This window comes from Lissotriton helveticus, chromosome 7 (genome assembly GCF_964261635.1).
Source record: "Lissotriton helveticus chromosome 7, aLisHel1.1, whole genome shotgun sequence".
NCBI lineage: Eukaryota > Metazoa > Chordata > Amphibia > Caudata > Salamandridae > Lissotriton > Lissotriton helveticus.
This window is the reverse complement of record NC_136068.1, coordinates 1,286,207,601-1,286,226,116: the sequence shown is the minus strand read 5'-3', so window position 1 is coordinate 1,286,226,116 and position 18,516 is coordinate 1,286,207,601. Positions and strand designations below refer to the sequence as shown.

The following is an 18,516-nucleotide window of genomic DNA, read 5'->3' as shown; positions in this document are numbered from 1 at the left end:
TTATAGTTTCTTGATATTACGCTTCAGTGCCAGCAGAGAAACAGATGAAAAGTCCACTACCCGCGGGCGGAAGTTTTTTACATGCTCCCCTCCACTGGGACCGGTCTTAGAGCCTGACTTCATCAGAGTTGCCAACGTTCGACAATGTTTTGGAATGGGAACTGCCCGACGATAGGTCAGCAGTTCCTCACACCTCATTATGATGCCACCGCACATGGAGCAGTCACAAACTCTCATTTCTCTATGGGAGCTTGTGCGGCAGGCGGAAACCACCCGCAGCACATGCTCCCATTGAGAAATGGGAGTTTGTGTAAATCCTGCACCATGTGGCAGGTACCCCACGGTGTCTGGCCCACGGTGCAGGAATTTTCAGGGGGGCACCATGGGTTCCCCCCAGGGCCACAACCAGAGGCCCAATGGGAAAAGGGGGGCCTGCTAGGGGCCCCCAAAGACACTTTCTGAGAGCAGTTCTATTTCGGAAAGGTCAACATGGAACTGATGTCGGGAAGTGCCATCATAATCCCGACGGCGGAAACGCCATCCGTTAGGGATTATGAGGCCCTTCCGACTGGCCTATGGGCTTGTTGACTCCGCCAGAACCAAGTCGGATTTACCGGCTGGTTTTAACTTCGACTGCCATAATTGAAATTTGGCGGTTGGAGTTAAACCTATGATGTCGGGCAGAAGGTTTTCTGACCGACATCGAAATCAGGCCCTGAGTGTTTGTTTCACTTGGCGGGAGATTTAAAATTGCTCCCGCAAAGCGAGAATACATCTGCTATGTCTGAGGGGTATTGTAAAATGTACAGGAGTGTAACCCATGTACCAATTCAGGACTGGGTAGGTAAGGTGCAACAAAGAAACAATGTCCTGAGAGGTAAGGATATATAGACAATTAAACATTCATGCATACAGCATTACTGTAAAGAAAGAAGGAGAGTACTCGATGGTATGAAAAAAGATAGTTAATCATCTTTATCTTATGATATTGGTTTCATGGCCGGACGTTATACAGTTAGAAGCAGCAATGCATCAAATGAATTGGTGACAACCATATAATACTTGGTGCATAGAGGTGTACAAAGTGAAAGTGGCGACACAAGTGCAAAAGTGAACAGCGTGGACGGCGCACTGTGAACAAAGTGCAAATAATTTACAGTGAGTGGCTCAGAAACATGTGACAACGTGATATCACAGTAAACAGAGATTCTTTCAATTAGACGTAGAGCCACACAGGAGGGGTGCGCCAGTTATTGGGCTGTTAGGTCGACGGTGTTTCGATCCCCATTAGTTTGGATCGTCATCAGGACTTGGTTGTCTGAATTGGGGCGTGCTTGGGTGGAGTCCGATGGGGGGAGACGCATAATTGTTGTTAGCAAGCCTCTACGAATAGGATGGGCAGCCTGAAGTACATTGGGCTGGTCAAGTCAAGGATCATCTGGGGCCTGCATGAGGGCACTCGAAAAATCCGTGCTTTTGCCGGCCGTCTTTAGATAAGCCGTGTTCCAGCACGTAACCTGAGTAAATCGGCGTGCTGTTGCTCGAAGAAATCAAATTTCAATTACATCTAATTGAAAGAATCTCTGTTTACTGTGATATCACGTTGTCACATGTTTCTGAGCCACTCACTGTAAATTATTTGCACTTTGTTCACAGTGCGCCGTCCACGCTGTTCACTTTTGCACTTGCGTCGCCACTTTCACTTTGTGCACCTCTATGCACCAAGTATTATATGGTTGTCACCAATTCATTTGATGCAGTGCTGCTTCTAACTGTATAACGTCCGACCATGAAACCAATATCATAAGATAAAGATGATTAACTATCTTTTTTCATACCAACGAGTACTCTCCTTCTTTCTTTACAAGTAATGCTGTATGCATGCATGTTTAATTGTCTAGATGTCTGAGGGGTAGGCACCCCGGGACATAACAGTAACTTGGCCCTGGGGAATGGGTCCCTAAGGCCATTACTGGCTCCAGGAGGGGGGCCACATGCCGCCCCCTCTTGTATGCACAGTCAGGTCCCAGGGGATAAGGTCCCCGGGGCTGAATGCGGCCCGGCCCCTTTTCCCATTTCTTTTAAGGCTGGGCCCTTTGGGATGAGGTTCCCGGGCTGAAATTGGGTCCTGGCAGAGGGCTGCATGACCCCTCTCCATTTTAAAAATCGGCCAGGCCCTAGGGAATGGAGTTTCCTGGGATGAAAACGGGTGGACCACCTGGCTCCCTTCCCTGTTTGTGACATTGGCTGGGTCCCTGGGATTGGGTCCCTAGGGCCAAAAGTGACCTGGGGAGGGAACCACATGCACCCCTCTCCCTTAATATAAAACATATCTACCTCCAGGCCCACCGGTAGGGGGGGTTTAAAAGCATTTTTTTCCCAATTTTGCTGGGATCCTCCGTTCTTCTGCTGCACTTTTCTGACACAATTGAAAAAAAATGTTTTTGTCCCCTCCCACCACCAGGCCTAGAGGGGCCAGAATATTCCTACCATGCCCCCTTTTTTTACATTTTTTCTTGGGACTTGGGCGAGTCCGAGTCCCAGGAAGTGTGCCAACAATTCCTGGTTGAAGTGTTGGAAGCCAGTCAGATCTCATTTTGAGATCTGTTGGATCTGCAGACTCTCCACCGCCCTCAATCTGTAAATTTATTTTTCCTTTATTTATTTATTTAATTAATTTGTAAAAGCACACTATCACCTAGCAGGCATCCTGGCGCTGGAAGTAGCTCAAGGGGGGGAGAGAGGGGAAAAACAGGGACCGGCCACTAAGTCTTAGGAAACAACCAGGTTTTCACACTTTTTATGAAGGGGAGCAGCTCACTGGTTTGCCTGATTTCCTAGGGAAGACTGTTCCACAATTTAGCCGCTGCCACCCCAAAAGATCTGCCCCCAGACCTAACCTTTCAAAACCTAGGAACCCTCACTAATCTTGCCGATGAAGAGCGCAGTGCTCTTGTCGGGACGTACCAGTCAAACTTTTTGCGCATGCGCACAGGCCCAATTCCATGAAGGACCTTAAAGACAAGGCAAAGAGATGTAAATTGCAATCTCTGTCTCAGGGGGAGCCAATGTAGTTCTGATAAGGCTGCAGAAGCAGAAGAGCTTCTAGGCCACCCTAAGACTAGTTTAGCAGCTGCCGACTGGATTCTTTGAAGTCTGTCCAACAGGAAGTTAGGAGATTCCAACAGGAGAGCATTGCAGTAGTCAAGCCTACTGAGAATTGTGCATCTGGCTACTTGTGCCCATACCTGAGTAGGTAGTAGAGGAAACAATTTCCAGAGGGATCGGATGATCGCAAAACAAGAGGCAGTTGTTCTTGTGACCTGAGTTTCCAAGGTAAGCTTATCTTCGAATATGATGCCTAAATTGCGGACAGTAGTTGCTGGCTGGACTGCAGACGCCAGGCCCGAAGGCCAAAAATTGCCAGGAAGAAGAGGAGAGATCCTGTTTGCCGAGCAGAAGATCACCTCTGTCTTTCCTGCATTAAATTGTAGCGAATTAGCCTATAGCCAGCAGGCCGTGTTCCTACAAACAGTTGTGAAAAGCCTCTACTGTAGTCGATTCCTCCGCCTCAAAGGAGGAGAGAATCATCTGAGTGTCATCAGCGTAGTTTACAATATCGATATTATGGGCCTTGATGACAGTGATCAGAGGTTTTAGGTACACATTAAATAGGATAGGGCTGATTGCTGATCCCTGAGGAACACCATGCGACACATTGGAGAAGGCGGATTGGAAGGGGGGAAGGGATACCTCCTGCTGTCTATCCTGTAGAAAAGATCGAAACCACCGCAAGGCAGAACCCTTCACCCCAGCCTCGCTCAATCTTCTCAGCAGAATCTCATGGTTGACCGTATCAAAGGCGGCAGACAGGTCAAGCAGACTCAATGCAGCTGCCTGTCCCCTGTCTGCCCGCCTCTGAAGCTCATCCATGACGGTCAACAGTGCCGTCTCGGTCCCATGAGCCGGCCAAAATCCAAACTGAACCTCTTCCAGCAGATTGTGTTGTTCAAGGTAGGAAGAGAGAGTCCTACTAACAGCTCCTTCCACGATTTTAGCAAGAAACGGCAGCAAGGAAATAGGCCTATAGTTTTTCGAGCATTCAGGATCAAGAGAGGGCTTCTTCAGTAAGGGAGAAACTAGAGCTTGCTTCCATTGTGGGGGAACCACACCACTAATAAGTGGCTGGTTGCAGATCAGCTGCAACGAAGGGAATAGTTCGTCCTTGTACTCCTTCCAGATCTTATGTGGTACTGAATCTAAGGGTGATCCAGAGGAGATGCCCTTTGCCAAACAGCAAAATTCCTCCACAGTGAGGGGTGTAAACTCACGGAGTAGTTCATGATCTTGACCGCAGAGGCCGATATCACCATCCTCCGGGTCACCCACCTCATGCACTACAGTGCACTCTGCCGCCAAGACCAGGTTCCCTGCTACATGCTGACCACCCACGAGTTCATCAATAATCAGTTGGATCTTTTCCCAGAAGAACCTGGCCAGGTTCTCACAGAGTTCAGGTGAGGGGGTGATTACATTCTTGGAGCAGTCAGGACTGATAAGACTGTTCAAAATGTTAAAAATGCTTCTGGAGCTGTTGGAAGCATAACAAATTACAGAGGAAAAGTAGTCGGCTTTTGCCCTTCTAATCTCGTTCTTATACTCCCGACCTTAGTTTTCCATAACAGCCTGTCTGACTCCGTATAGCCTCGCCTCCATCTCCTCTCAGCCTGTTTACATCATAATTTAAGAGTGGTTAGTGTGGTATTAAACCAAGGGGCAGAATTTCTGCCCTTAGATCTGTGGTTTTTCAAAGGGGCGCAGGAGTCCAGCGTAGAGGTAATTTTTTGGCACAGAGAGGCATAATTATCCGTGACTTGAGAATCAGAAGAGAAGCATTCCCCAACCTTGAATACAGTGCCCGAGCACCTCAAGCATGTCAGAGCCTTCCAGTCTCTGCTGGTATATTCAGGCAGGGAGCGGGAGACCCGAGTCAGTGGAGGCTTGAGCTCAACAAAGAATTTTATCAAGAAATGATCCGACCAATCCATCGGCAAAATTTCGCCAACGTGTAGGAGGCGGGGTCTGGAGAATATAAGGTCGAGGAGGTGCCCAGCCTTGTGAGTGGCTTTAGCGACCAACTGGTGGAGCCCAAGACCTTCACACGAGTGAAGAAAATTATGGAGCCCAGGGTCAAGAGAGCCATTCAACCACAAATTAAAATCTCCAAGGATTACTAACATGTGGTGAGTGGCTGCCATGTCAGTAAAAGTGTTTAGCAAAGATTGCTGCTGCTGGATGCTGAAGGCCCCGGGAGGCCTATAACAAACGATCCCTGTGAAAATTAAGTCAGAGTCGTTCTTTATAGTCAGTCCCAGAAGTTCCACTGCAAACCCTACTGCATGTTGATCACCTCCAGTCGTCTTTAGGGTGTTGGGGCTACTAGTAAAATAGATAGAGCCAGAAATTTTGATCAAAGGGTGGATTGCACAGTTGCCCAAGTAGAGAGGGGTCTTTCATCCATACATTCATTATACTCATTATCATCAAGAAGAGGTGAAATAGGTTATGGGATCAGAGGTTAGTGGCGCATGAGCCCCTGTGTCGCCATGCTCCTGATTTCTTCAATCTAACTAAATTCATAATGTATTCTCTTAAAGGAAACTCATATTTGCATTTGCTGAGCAGGGTATTTTGAAAGTGTTACTCCCATACCATCACTACAGTCACCCTAACCAGGCTTTTGAGAGGCATGCAGCTGGTGGTAGTTTGATAGGGACACTTTTTGCCTTGGGATTTTGGTGCAAGCAAATTATCATTCCCTTTGTTAAAATCTGTTCTGTCCTTCATAACTGTGACCTTTCACTCTTCTTGAATGTGCACATACAGGAGAGAAATGAGTATTTTCTGGAGACCATGTGAATGTATCACCAAAGGAGGCACTTGTTCCCTGTGCTCCATCTGCTGCTCATTCTTCTGCTCCTTCCAAAAACCAATGCGGTTTTGGTACCTGGAATAGGTCTGCCATGGTGCGGTAAGGTATGAGGAAAGCCTTTGTGTTTAGCTATAACAGGCGGTGCACTTCCCAGCATGTCAGCCTCTCACTCACAAGATGACACTGGGATTGGGATTCAGCAGCTGCCCATCACAACTTTGCTGCCATGAATAGGGAAGGATGAGAACTGCTTAGTAGCTTCTTTCCACCTGGATACAAATGTGCTCTGTGCCTACTACAGCTTTTGTTTTGGGTAGCAGATCCACAGCCTTAGCCCCAGTCACAGCCTCTTGTTGGTTGAAAAATCTCTGGAGACAGTCCACAAATTACTAGTATGATTGTGTCCACTGGTATCTTATGTATGAAAAACCTGTCTGCAGTTTTTGTTTCTGCGATATTGTAGGATGTGTGACCATTTTATGTGTTTAGAATGCTGGAAGTAGTAGTTGCAGGCCGGGGTTGAGCTGAGGAACATCTGTTGCTCCTGGCCAGGCACCATTACCTTTTAACTTACTGAACAGAAGAATCTACACAAAACATGGTCTGTGCCCTTCTGTTTGTTGTACACCTGTGATGTTTACTACAGGATATTCCAAATGTCTCGCATTACCATGATATTAAGACGCTCAAGACCATCAAGACAGAAGAAGATAACTTGAAATTGGTTGGTTTCCCCCAAATAGTTGAGGGGATCTCAGTATCTAAGTGGTAGTTGATTGTTTACTTGTTGCTACTTTTGTTGGGTGTAAAATGGTTATAAGCACAGAGGCAGGATTGGCCAGGGCCAGAACACCACATTTCCGTCATCTGCAAGTACGGGGGATAGGAACTAAGGCTACAGAGAAATTTGTTACTGTGCATGAAGGGGAGGCAGCAGACTGCTACGAAGCACAGAATAAGTCCCAAACTCAGCTTCCGGAACCTTCAGACATAGCTGCTGTGTGCCTGGTGGGAGAACAAGAGTTGCCTTGTGTGAGGTGTCCATGCTGAGGCGAAAGTGGTGCTGCCTAGGAAAACTACAAAGCCTTTAAGCAGTTTCTGTGCATCTCCCTACATTCCCAAGTAAGAAAGTTCCTTTCTGGTGAACCTGTCTTCAAGTGCCCAAGGCCATTGAGGAAAGTGTTCAAGCAACCTCTTGGTGATCCTCTGTTTTTATTAGGTGTTATTCAAGGTGGTACTCTACGCCTATCTCCCTCCCTGCTTGATTTTTATGTCTGGTCTGACCATCCCTAGAAGTCTGATTGAGCAGATCACACAGCGACGGGCACAATGGAATGCTTGCACTCCTGACCAAAACAGCTGCAGTGAGCAACTGCAAACAGGGACTCCTATGTGATTCTTTTTGGGGGGATCATATGCTTGTCACTGGTCGGTGAGTTTGGTGGTTCATGAGATCTGGACTTCTCACTAGGATTTGTCCACCAAAAAGACACTACTGCTGATAATCACAGCACCCTCTGTATGTTGTGCAAAAGGCTGCAACTGCATGGTATTACGTCTGCGCATGTAAGACGTTGCCTATGCTGAACTCAAATGTCTATCCATCCAGTTGACATATGCTAAGAACGTCCATATGTATCCTCAGTCCTTTTTCCTACATCTAAGCACTCCTCAAGAGGAAGGCTTGATTGCTCGACCTCTAGAGCAGAAAGTCAAATCCTAAATAAGAGTTCCTTGACATTGATTAAGCTGTGTGGTTGCCACTCAGCTTTCTGGGGATTCCGGGGTACTGAACAATGCTTGTTGCAAAGGTTGTCTAGGTAGTCTGAGATTTTGTGGTCTATAGAACTGACTTAACATGAGACAAGTAGTGTCAGACCAATGATCTAGACTTTAGAGGAGATTACTTTCATTAAAGAGTACAGTACCACCGCAGTCAGCCAACATTAAGAGGGATCTGAGTTTCATGCCTGCTGATGATTTGAGGGCATCGGGTCGATTCAAGCAGAATAAGTACAAAGAACCATGTGAACTAGAGCTAGCAGCTCAGCCAGTAGTATTAGATTGAAAAGAAATGACGCCCATTCTGTATCCAACATGATGGATGAAAGAAGAGCACCCACTGTGACACAGACCGCGTGCTTGCCCCCACAGCACTTACCACTTCTAAATCTACTTTTGTGTCCCGACTGTAAAGCCCCTGTCTCTACAGCAGCTCGTGTAAGCAGAGGTGGTGCTGGCCTGGTGCTGAAGATCCAGTACAGTGGCAGAGAAACATGGAAAGATGGGTTGCTTGAGAGAGAGAAACTCTGGTTTAAGAGAAGAAGCTATAGAGAGCTAGTGAGCGAAAAGAACAAGAGGAAGCTTAAAGAGACTTGCTAATATCATAGAACTGAATGAACTAGAACCAGAGACTTCCAGGTCATGCGTAAATCCAGCCTAAAAAAATAGTAACCCCCATCGCATCAGTTCACCTGCTTGCTTGAATAGGCAGTCTAGTATGCTTGACCTGCCTGGCTGTCTAGGCAACCCTGACCTCACCATGGACCATGGCATTCCAACCCAGACTCGTAACACCGCCCACTTGCCATTTTACTGGCCACGTTCTGTAAATGTACTAGATGTATTGGTAGTCTTTCATTGTTCTTTGAAGTCCAAATTACGGATCCTTACCTACTTGCCACCTGTGTCAGCCACTTTTCAAGATCCTAGGTGGCTCAAAGATATTGGGCGATCCTTGTGACATGGGCTGTTCTCTCTGGACCTCGAGGCTAGAACCGCCTATGGGGGCTATGATGCTCCTAGCAAAGTGAGATAGAAAAGTGAAGGGTAAGTATCGGAGGGTGGTGTCGTTTTAGAGTTACCGTGTGATTAACCAGAATAACTGAAATGTAATAGAAGATCCCTCTGGGCAAAAAACATTTGTAATTGTTCAACTAGAAATTAATGGTGTGATAGGGAGAAGTGATGGGGGCTTTGTGTGGGGTACAGAGCGTTCATTGTAGGAGGAAGTGTGGCCGGGTTATTTATAAATAACATGTTTCCAGGAAAAAAACGTGTCATTTCGTGTAAATGGAGAGAACATATTGTGTCTGCTCAGCTACAGCTGAGCAGCTGCATGTTAATATCTAAATTAACAGTCATTTTATCTGCATTAATGCTTCATCGCTTCCTCTCATCGTATTTTACCGTTTTACATTAAATACAGGCAATACTTTATATTCATAGTTTAGAAAGAGGGTGAGGGACTGGTGCTCTTTCAGATCAGGGTTAGAGCAAGTAAAGAGCCCTAAAGATCCCTCGTTAAATCATCGCCCCATCCCCTTTTCGCTGCCATCTCATCCCCACTGTTGTGTGACTCTAATATGCCTGGATGGCAAGAGTCCTTAGACTAGGCGTTCTGGTCCTTATAATGCTCGAATATTTATTTATGTGCAACTGTACAACTTTCCTTCTGTGTCCCTCCTAAAATATTGAAGGCTCGCTCCACATTTCAATTTCTTGGCGACAAACAAAGTTGTAGTGGTCTGAATATGTTGTGCTCAGCGAATAGGGATGATAGATAAGTACCCCTTGCTCATACTTTTCATCCCCTACCACCACTATTCTGCCGGCCTCCTCTGCAGCCGGCCTCTCCACTCCAAATACATCTTTTATTTCTATATTTCCATCTCCGGGCTTCCTCTGCGTATTTTGACACCACGGGTGAGGCACATTTTGATCACTTTTTGCTCTCCGTGTGCAGAGCCTGCACTACACTGATGTTCTATGCTTCTTACACCCCGCCTACATCAAGCTAACTGGAGAAGATGCTTGAATTTATTCATGAAAGAATGTGGGCTTTAAAGCCGTCAAGATTACTCAGTGAATTAAACATTAACTGCTGACACCATTCGTTTGATGCTGGCAGAGCAATTCTGTATTTGATGCTTTTTCAAGGTCTATAAATTGAGTTCGTTAAATTGGATAATAATATTACGTCTTACAGGTTTTCAAAAGGACAGCGACGGTATTAAGGGTTATGGGATGAACATGAACGTATTAGCCACGTTCTCTACAGGGTTGTATAGGAATTTCCCTCCAATAATTCGTTTTACAACATTGCAGAAATCCTGGCAGGAGAGTTAGGGGTATCACTTGGAAGTAATATGGGGGGTGGAGGGGATTAGGTTTGTGTGAAATTCACACAATTTGCGTAATTATGCAAAATTTCAGAAACATTATGCGAAAATACACATAGTTACGAAAAATGCAAATCCATCTTTAGGGCAGTATTTTGTCAGGAAATGCGTCCTTGGGTCAATTTGTGAAGCTAGGGTGCATTTTGCTATGAAAAAAGCACAGAAAACACAAGTGGCACAATCTGCATATATATGATCACAATCTGGGGTCATACCAGAGAGCTAGCAGTACAATTTTACCTCGAACAGGACATAGTTATGTAATCCATCATGATGGAGTTAGTTCAGGAATTTCACATAAGATGTGTAACACAAAATTCCTGAAATTACATAAATTACGCAGACATATTTTACATTTCTCACTTGCCTATGGTAAGATTAGTGTCAAGGTGTTAGTTGTATTATGACAGTAAGATTGCACACCATGTTGGAGGATTCAGGCTTCTTTATAATAAGCTTTTGCCAAACTTCCTCAAGAATATTCTGTGAGGGCCCCTGTGGAAAAGGCACAATGGGATAGAAGTGGAACTTTAGTGAGCCTATTTCCGGTAGTGCATTGATTAAACCTTCCCACTTTAATTATGAACATCATACATACATGACAACGGTATTGCTACACAAAATGAATCCCAGTAAGTTTGTTACATTTGGCATGGATTGGCCAGTGTAAGTGCATTCGAACAACGGTTTGGGCATGAGTTGGCACTGTGGTGGGAACGCCAGTCCCATGGCTTCGGTTGCTTGCCTGCTGGATGGCTGAAGGGTAAGAAAACATTAGTTTAAGTGTTTACATTTATTGTTGATCCTGGAGAAGAGACGAGTTGTGATTACCTGGATGGGCCAGGTCGGCCCTAATGCGGAGCGATTGGGGATGGATGTGGCTGAATGGGCAGATGCTGAGGTAGCGCACTTGAAACAATGTAGGAATGATGAAAGGGCAGGGAAGGTCGGAGGGTCTGGGGGGAACGTTTGACAAAGTTCGTTAATCTAGGGAGGCTCCCAGGTGTTGGCCACAACCAAGGATTTCAGCTGCATTGATACTGATGGTTTCAACAAAAGGGAGTTAGCGCTTCTTGAGGAACGACTTCCACCAAATTGAGTTGTTTCTAATCCTGTACCTCTATGTAAAACAGTTGTGGATGGCTCTTGTTCAAATCAAATCAAAACAGCTTTATTCGGCGCAGGGTAGACGGCCATAAAAGCATACTAATCAATAAATTATCTTTTTCATCTTAAAATATTACATTATTCCAATAAAACATTTTGAAAAACATACAAAGCGAAAATAAAAAATAAAAACAAGGGCAACAATTTTTCATGGTGAATCAATACTTTGTAATAGAATAGGCCTTAACGTTTATAATTCCCAAAGTGGAAGCTGTTTGCATGTTCTAGGTTAACTGATAGATATCTCATAAAGTGCAAAGTGCAAAACAGCCTACATCATAAAGTGCAAAAAAAAGCCTATATCGTAAAGATACATAATGTGCAAAATATTGGCAAACATCTTGATGGGGATAAATCACAAATCGTAATAACATGAACATTTACATATGTATTCATAAGAAGTGAGCTGTTAAAATATATCAGGTTAAAGGGTACACATCACTTATGGTTCGCTTAATAGAAATGAGATGCGAAATAGCCTACATCATAGAGATAGCTAAAATGCACAATATTAGCTAATATCTGGATGGAGTTAGGTGGTACTTCAAAATTCAGTCATCCAAATTTTCATATATTAGTACGTCCAGATGTGAAAAATCTTTTCTTCTTCTAATAGCTCTTTGTTAAGCATGGGCGGATTTTGCGGATCCACGATTCACGGATTTGCGTATTCACGGATCGTGGATCCGCAAAATCCACGGATTTTGCGGATCGGCAGATTTGGGGCAGGGCTTCCATGCCAGGACCGTCGTGCCAGAATGAACCCTGCCCTTCATATTTATTCAAGAAGACGCCACCGTTTTGTGCCATACCTCTACTCAACTGGAGTACTTTCTACTGGATAATCAGTAAGTGCTACCTCGTTGGGTACATTTATAGTGCTTTTACTACACTACAGCTACCTAAAGTGCCAGAGAGTTGTCTACAGCGACCAGGTGTGTGTTACTATGCAATCGCGCCGAAGGGCGCAGGGGTCCCTTAAGTGAGCTATCATAGTGGGTAAATGGCGGGAAGACGGTGCACACCACGAGTGTGTGGGCGGGGCCAAACGGACGGGGCTTTCATGCGAGTGCACATGCCTCTTGTGTGTATAACAGGTCAGAGACCGATCAGAGCAGCAGATGAAGATACAGAAGCTCCTGGCCACAGGAACAGCACGAGGATTGCGCTCGTGAAAGTGAAGGATGCAAAGGCCTCTGTCCAGCATCACAGCTGATTTTCGATTGTATATTTGGGAAGAAGGCACATCTGCCCAGCCTTGACAACGCTCACGATTGTTTTTTGGGCCGATGAATGAGTCACTGAATTTAAGCTTCAACTAGGGCACATGATTAATTGATCTCTGTAAGTGCTTGCGGTTGAGGTTTAATTTTGTGCCAGGACCGTCGTGCCAGAATAAACCCTGCCCTTCATATTTATTCAAGAAGACGCCACCGTTTTGTGCCTGTTGTAACTATTTTACGATGGCGCCGGCAAGCTGCCAGCGCCATCCTAAAATAGTTACTAAATTAGCTTCAACAGGAAGCTCTAATAGATAAGATAAAGCAGGCGCTCGAGCACCTGCTTTATTTTATCTATTAGAGCTTCCTGTTGAAGCTAATTTAGTAACTATTTTAGGATGGCGCTGGCAGCTTGCCGGCGCCATCGTAAATTAGTTACAACAGGCCAGCAAGGCTTGAACTTTTGCCCCCGGAATCCGCCGCTCGCGGATTTGCGAATTCGCGGTAAATTCGCGGGAGTTCGCGGATCGCGAATTTACCGAAAATTCGCAAAATCCGCGAGCGTAACGGATTTTGCGCTCATGCTTACTCTTTGTATGAAAAGAATAACTGAGTTCATGATTTTTATGTTACCCAAACTACCTATAAAGTTAAAAGCGTGTTTATAACGAAAAAGCATGTTCGATAAGAAGAGTGCTTTTAAAACTGATTTCCAGATACTCCTATAAAAACTACAAAAAAGTATAAAATGCATCATAGACTGGAGAAATTTTCCATCGCATGGACAATGAGGTAGATTGTGGGACCACTTTTCAGGTCTAGCAAATGCTGTTAAATAGTGTAAAGTACCAAGCCTTAGTCTGGTTAGATAAAATCTGTGTTGTATTTTTTTCTACCAGAATCAAATATGTTTTTATTCCTATCACAAGCGGGCGTTCACAGTAGGCAATTACTCTTTGCTTACTGCCAGCATCATCCATTCTTACACATTCCCTGGCAATGATATATTTGAGCTTCAGATCACTTTTGCTATGCTCAAAAATAAGCGCAGGGTTCTTTTTAAGGTCTACCTTACAGCTTATTAACAAATTGTGTATGTGTTCTAGCCAAGGTATTTTCCTACCTAGATCGAGGGCCAAGCAATCCATGATCAAGTCCTTGGTAAACTATGTTTCGTCTTTTGCCCATGTCCCTCGCCAAAAAGTAAGTCCCGCTATGTGAATAGAATCACTTAGGTTTGGTACAGACAATTCTTTATGCACTATATAATTAGCTGTATAACTGGGAACAGCCAAAACTCTTTTTAAAATGTATTTTCTTGTGTTTGCAACGAAATGATGTTAGCTCCACCCCATATGGCTGCCCCTTAGCAAACACCTGCCACACATTTACTTCTATATAGGGCAAGAACTTCCAGTATCGGTTTATTTCCTAATTTGGCTGAGAACCTGAGAATCACCTCCGTTATTAATAAAAATGTCAGATTACATAATTCTATGTGTGTGTTCCAGCTGCCACTTCTATTAAGAAGCAGTCCCAGGTATGAAAAAAATGAGACTCTATTTATAACTACTCCTCCCACATGGTGGTGTCTGATTTGTTGCCTATTGCTCCAACATGTCATGGCAAATGTTTTATTAAGGTTTAACTGAAGGTCTTTTACTGACATGTATAGTGCAAATTTTTCTATTAGGCATTGGAAGCCATTCGCTGTCCTTGATAGAAGGACATCGTCGTCCACGTACAGGAGTATCGGACTGGGACGTGCTCTGATTTTTGGAACATCAGCCATTTACTTTTGTAAAAAAGAATCTACTTTATTAATATATAAAGAAAAAAGGAGGACTGCTAAGACGCATCCTTGGCGTATACCCTGCATGACTCTAAAGCCCGGGGTACTTTCACCCATGGTACCGAAACGTACTCTGGAAATTAGATAAGTGTAAATCTGGAATAGATATATAATAATATCTACTGGGTCACCTAGCTCTTTCATTGTTTGACGTAGTTTGGTGTGATTAACCAGATCAAACACACAGGTGAGATCCACAAAGCAGAGGTGTAAAGCCCCTTCCTTGGCTAGGGTATATTTCCCTATCAGTAGCTCCAGATTTACACATTGCTCCACCATCCCAATACCCCTTCTGAAGCCATACTGTGCCTCTGTTAAGATGTTATTGCTGTCGGCCCAGGTTTCCAGCCTTCCCAGCATAATTCGTCACATCACTTTGGAGGTCGAATCGAGAAGGGATATTGGACGGTAGCAATTAGCCTTCTCTCTATCCCCTTTTTTAAAAATGGGTACAATAATGCTTTCTACCCAGGATGCAGGCAATACCCCTCCTAAGGTAGCATTAAAAACATTTTATAAAATTGGTGTCCAGAAATCAATATCATGTTTAAAAACTTCAATAGGTACCCCATCCGGTCTGGCGGCCTTCTAATTGGCGCTTTTTTGCAAGGCTGTTTTAATTTCCTCTGGCGCTATTAGGGATACATTTACAGGCTCAACCAGTATGATATTATAATTATTGCAATTGGAGGCTTTAACAGCGTCAGGATTAAAAATATGTTCAAAATGTATTATTCAGTCTTCTGGAGGAAGACCAATATCAATTCTCACTGCGGTGTACTCTTTAAAAAAGGGTGTTCAATTGTCTTCCAGAATAAGGCTGCATCTTGTGTCTCAGCAGCCTGAACTAATTTTTCCCAGGCCTCCTCTTGGATTTAAATTTTTCTTTGCTTCAAAATATTTTATAGTCTTTTCTCACGGTGCTTGTTCTGGCGCTATCTCTAGGTATATGTTTCAGGGCACATTTTAATTCTCTGTTTGATCTAGAACAATCTTGGTTAAACCATCTGGGATTATGGTCACAGAGTTTTTTCCTATTTTGCGATATGAGGTACCTGCAATTTCGCTCGTAATATTACAGAGAAACACTTATTATTTCCACATCTATAGAGGAACTATCCAAACAGATATTTATATCGGTTAGTTTTCTCCTTATAGGATTATCCATTAAAATCGTAGGGTTCACGCCTGTCCATTTTTTTGTGACTCCATTATTGCCCTGAGATTCTATATTTATATCTGCAGCCTTTCCCCTATCTTGACGTGCCAGGCTAAGCTTCAGGGTCAGAATTAACGAGTAATGGTCACTAAGCAGATTTGCACTGATTAAAAGTTTTTCTACCAAACCCCTGCAGTTAGCTGACACGATGAGGTGGTCGATGTTAGAGGATGATCTGGCACCTACATATGTAGACATAGCGAACTCTCCATCGCAGTTGTCCGGTTCAACAGCTTCTAGGTTATATTTATGGATGATATTATTAATTGCCTCCCCATAAAATTTGTGTGGAATGTGCGTAATTCGTTCTCCAAAGCTGTCACAATAGCCACATGATTCTCCCCCAAAAATATCATATGTCTCACAATTAAAACTGCCCACCCAAATGAGTATATACTCCCCTCCCACAACCTTTATGAAACACTCCAGATCTTCTTCTAATGACTTGATCACACCAGATCTTGTGCCATCAAAAATATTATTATAAAAAATGTGTTATAATTATAGGTTGTTTTCCCTCCAAATAAATATATACAAACTGATAATACTTTGACATAATATTGGCTTTCCTTAAAATTAGAGGTGAAGTTACGGAAATTAAGACCGCTAAACCTCCTTTTGTTCTCCCCCTTCTAGAGGGGATAGCATTAGTATAAATTACTTGAAAGCCATTGATAAAAAAGGGCTCAGTATGCCATGTTTCCTGAAGCAAAATTAATGCGCACCCCTCAATCGCTTTTAGCCATACTTCGTTATTAAGCTTGTGTTTGATTCCAGCCATGTGTCATGACATGATATGTAACGATTCTTTGGTTCGTGTACTTATTTCAATTTCCGGCAACTTACAGTTAGGGATGTTGGCCGGATTATTAGTAGATACCTCAGGTAAAACCTCCCTATACGGTACAACACAGGGGTTGCCAACTGGTTTGTTGCAAATTACGGTGCATTCCAGTTTCTGAAATAATACCCACTTCCTCCCTCTATCAATCAATATTACTACACCTTCTCAGCGGTTCATACCTGTTGTTAGTAAGAACGGATTGATTGAAATAAAAAATATGAGGTGTACTTTACTGTGTTCAGGCCTATAAAAAAAACTAATGGAACAGTAGTTATGTGATCGTTTTGATTAAACTTAGGCAATGTAGTGTTATTCAGAAGTCCTTCCAACAAACGCCCTACCAGATCCCTGCTACGGAAGTTCACCACAACACTGTCCCCCTGACACATTTTCCTAGAGCTACCTACCCAATTTACTCTACTTAGCATTATAATATTTTGTTGTAACACATTAACAGCAAAGTTTGCTCTTATGGCAATCCAATGTACCACTTGATTTTTCAATGACTCATAAGTTTCACGAATTTTATCATCTAGCCTGGGAACATTTTTCAATACAATGATGTATGGAGTCACCTGGGGGGGAGATGTAATGGCAATTACATTGTTTCCAACATGCACAGCCCTGGTCAGTATATCCACCTGATTAGGTTTTACCAGTCTTAAAGAGGTCACTTTATTGTCCTTAAAAAGCATTGGTGTTTCGGTGGGTTGTAACTTTTGTCTGACCCTAAGGACTGTACTACAGGAGTCATTCTTTGTTTGGGTTCGCCGGCAAAGGTAGTTGTGTCTAGGTCTTCTTCTGACCTTGTAACTGGATTTTTATTAATACTAGTCCTACTCAGTTGTTTTGTAGAAATAATTTCATAGACCAAGTCTGTCAAAAAAGTCACATCTCTATATTGTCCAATTTTCCATGTACCTTTTAAAAAAGCTTTTCAATATTTTGTGGCCCTAGTGCTTTGCTTGTAGGATTGTTATACTCCTTCATTGCTCCAGCATTGTTTCCTTCTTTTTTAGCTTTTGGCTTTGTTTTGGTTTTTACTGTTGTATAGCCCCATGACCGTTTTTCTGTTGGGGCAGCTGTTTGGATTTTTTAGCCCGTGAGGAGGGCGGATCAGTGCTGTTGGACAAAATTGGAATCTCCAATGGAGCTGATAGGATGCAAGAGTTGGATATATTTGAAATACTGTCCTTGTTAGCTACAATGACAGACTGTGACTCTCTATCCTAATTTTCCCATCACTCCTGGTTAAAGTGGGATTGCATCGCTCACATCCTCTAATGCAGATTCTTTCTGTGCGGCAACTAATGCAGTTTTGGTAGCTGCAAGTTGTTCCTCGACGTGTACGATCTCACTACTAAGTAGCACCCCAGCAGTGTTCAAATACTTAGTGATTGGGGCACTTTTGGTATGCCACTTCCCTACAGAGGACGGTAATTTCCTTTTGCCCATACTCCCACCGAGTCAGTAAACACTTGTAGGTGCAACATAAAACAGTTTTGATCTTACCGGTCTCTGTATAATACTGTTCTGGTGGAATCAAGTGGGGTGGCCCAGCCCAGCCTTGGCCTGCCGCGGCCGGGCGCAGACAGGCATGCCCTTGGCCCGGGCTTTGGGATCCCTGGCCTCTTTTTGAGCGCCTCCCGGTGCGTTGGTGTGCGTGGGCGGCGAGCACGCCGCTAAGAGTGCTGGGAACTGTGGTCTTTCCCTCCGTACAGCACCAGAAAAGTAATGGTGCAGCAGTCCGTGAGAGTGTCGGTATGGGCTCAGGTAGCAGGCAAAGGTAACTGACAAAAAGAGCTCTTGTCATTGTTTTTGTTTTATTGCAACCAATAAAATTGGAACCCTTGGGCCACAATGCCTTCACTTTTAAATGCCCACACAACTACTCCAAAAATGCAAAAAAAAACTTAAACACCAGCTACTCAAAACCCACCCTGAAATTCTCATCTCTGACTCTTACTTCTGCATCAGCAAGGGAGCGCTAACTAATGACCTCATCTTTTATACAAAAAGAAGAGCCCAATGTAGAAATGTTTTATGCTCCATGTTGCGAATCACAAACACCAGGAAACATCCCATGGTCTTAGACTATCCA

At 43.8% G+C, this 18,516-nt stretch overlaps 1 long non-coding RNA gene across 1 annotated transcript in view; it reads right to left on the bottom strand.

Annotated features, from left to right (window-relative positions):
• LOC144767344 (uncharacterized) overlaps positions 1-18,035 on the bottom strand; it is a 43,081-nt gene extending 25,046 nt beyond the window's left edge. Inside the window, exons 1-2 of the long non-coding RNA XR_013598157.1 lie at positions 17,928-18,035; positions 8,606-8,733 (exon numbers count right to left, since the gene is read on the bottom strand). This is a non-coding gene — a long non-coding RNA (uncharacterized LOC144767344). The remainder of the gene's footprint in view (positions 1-8,605; positions 8,734-17,927) is intronic.
• Positions 18,036-18,516: the final 481 nt, after the last annotated feature.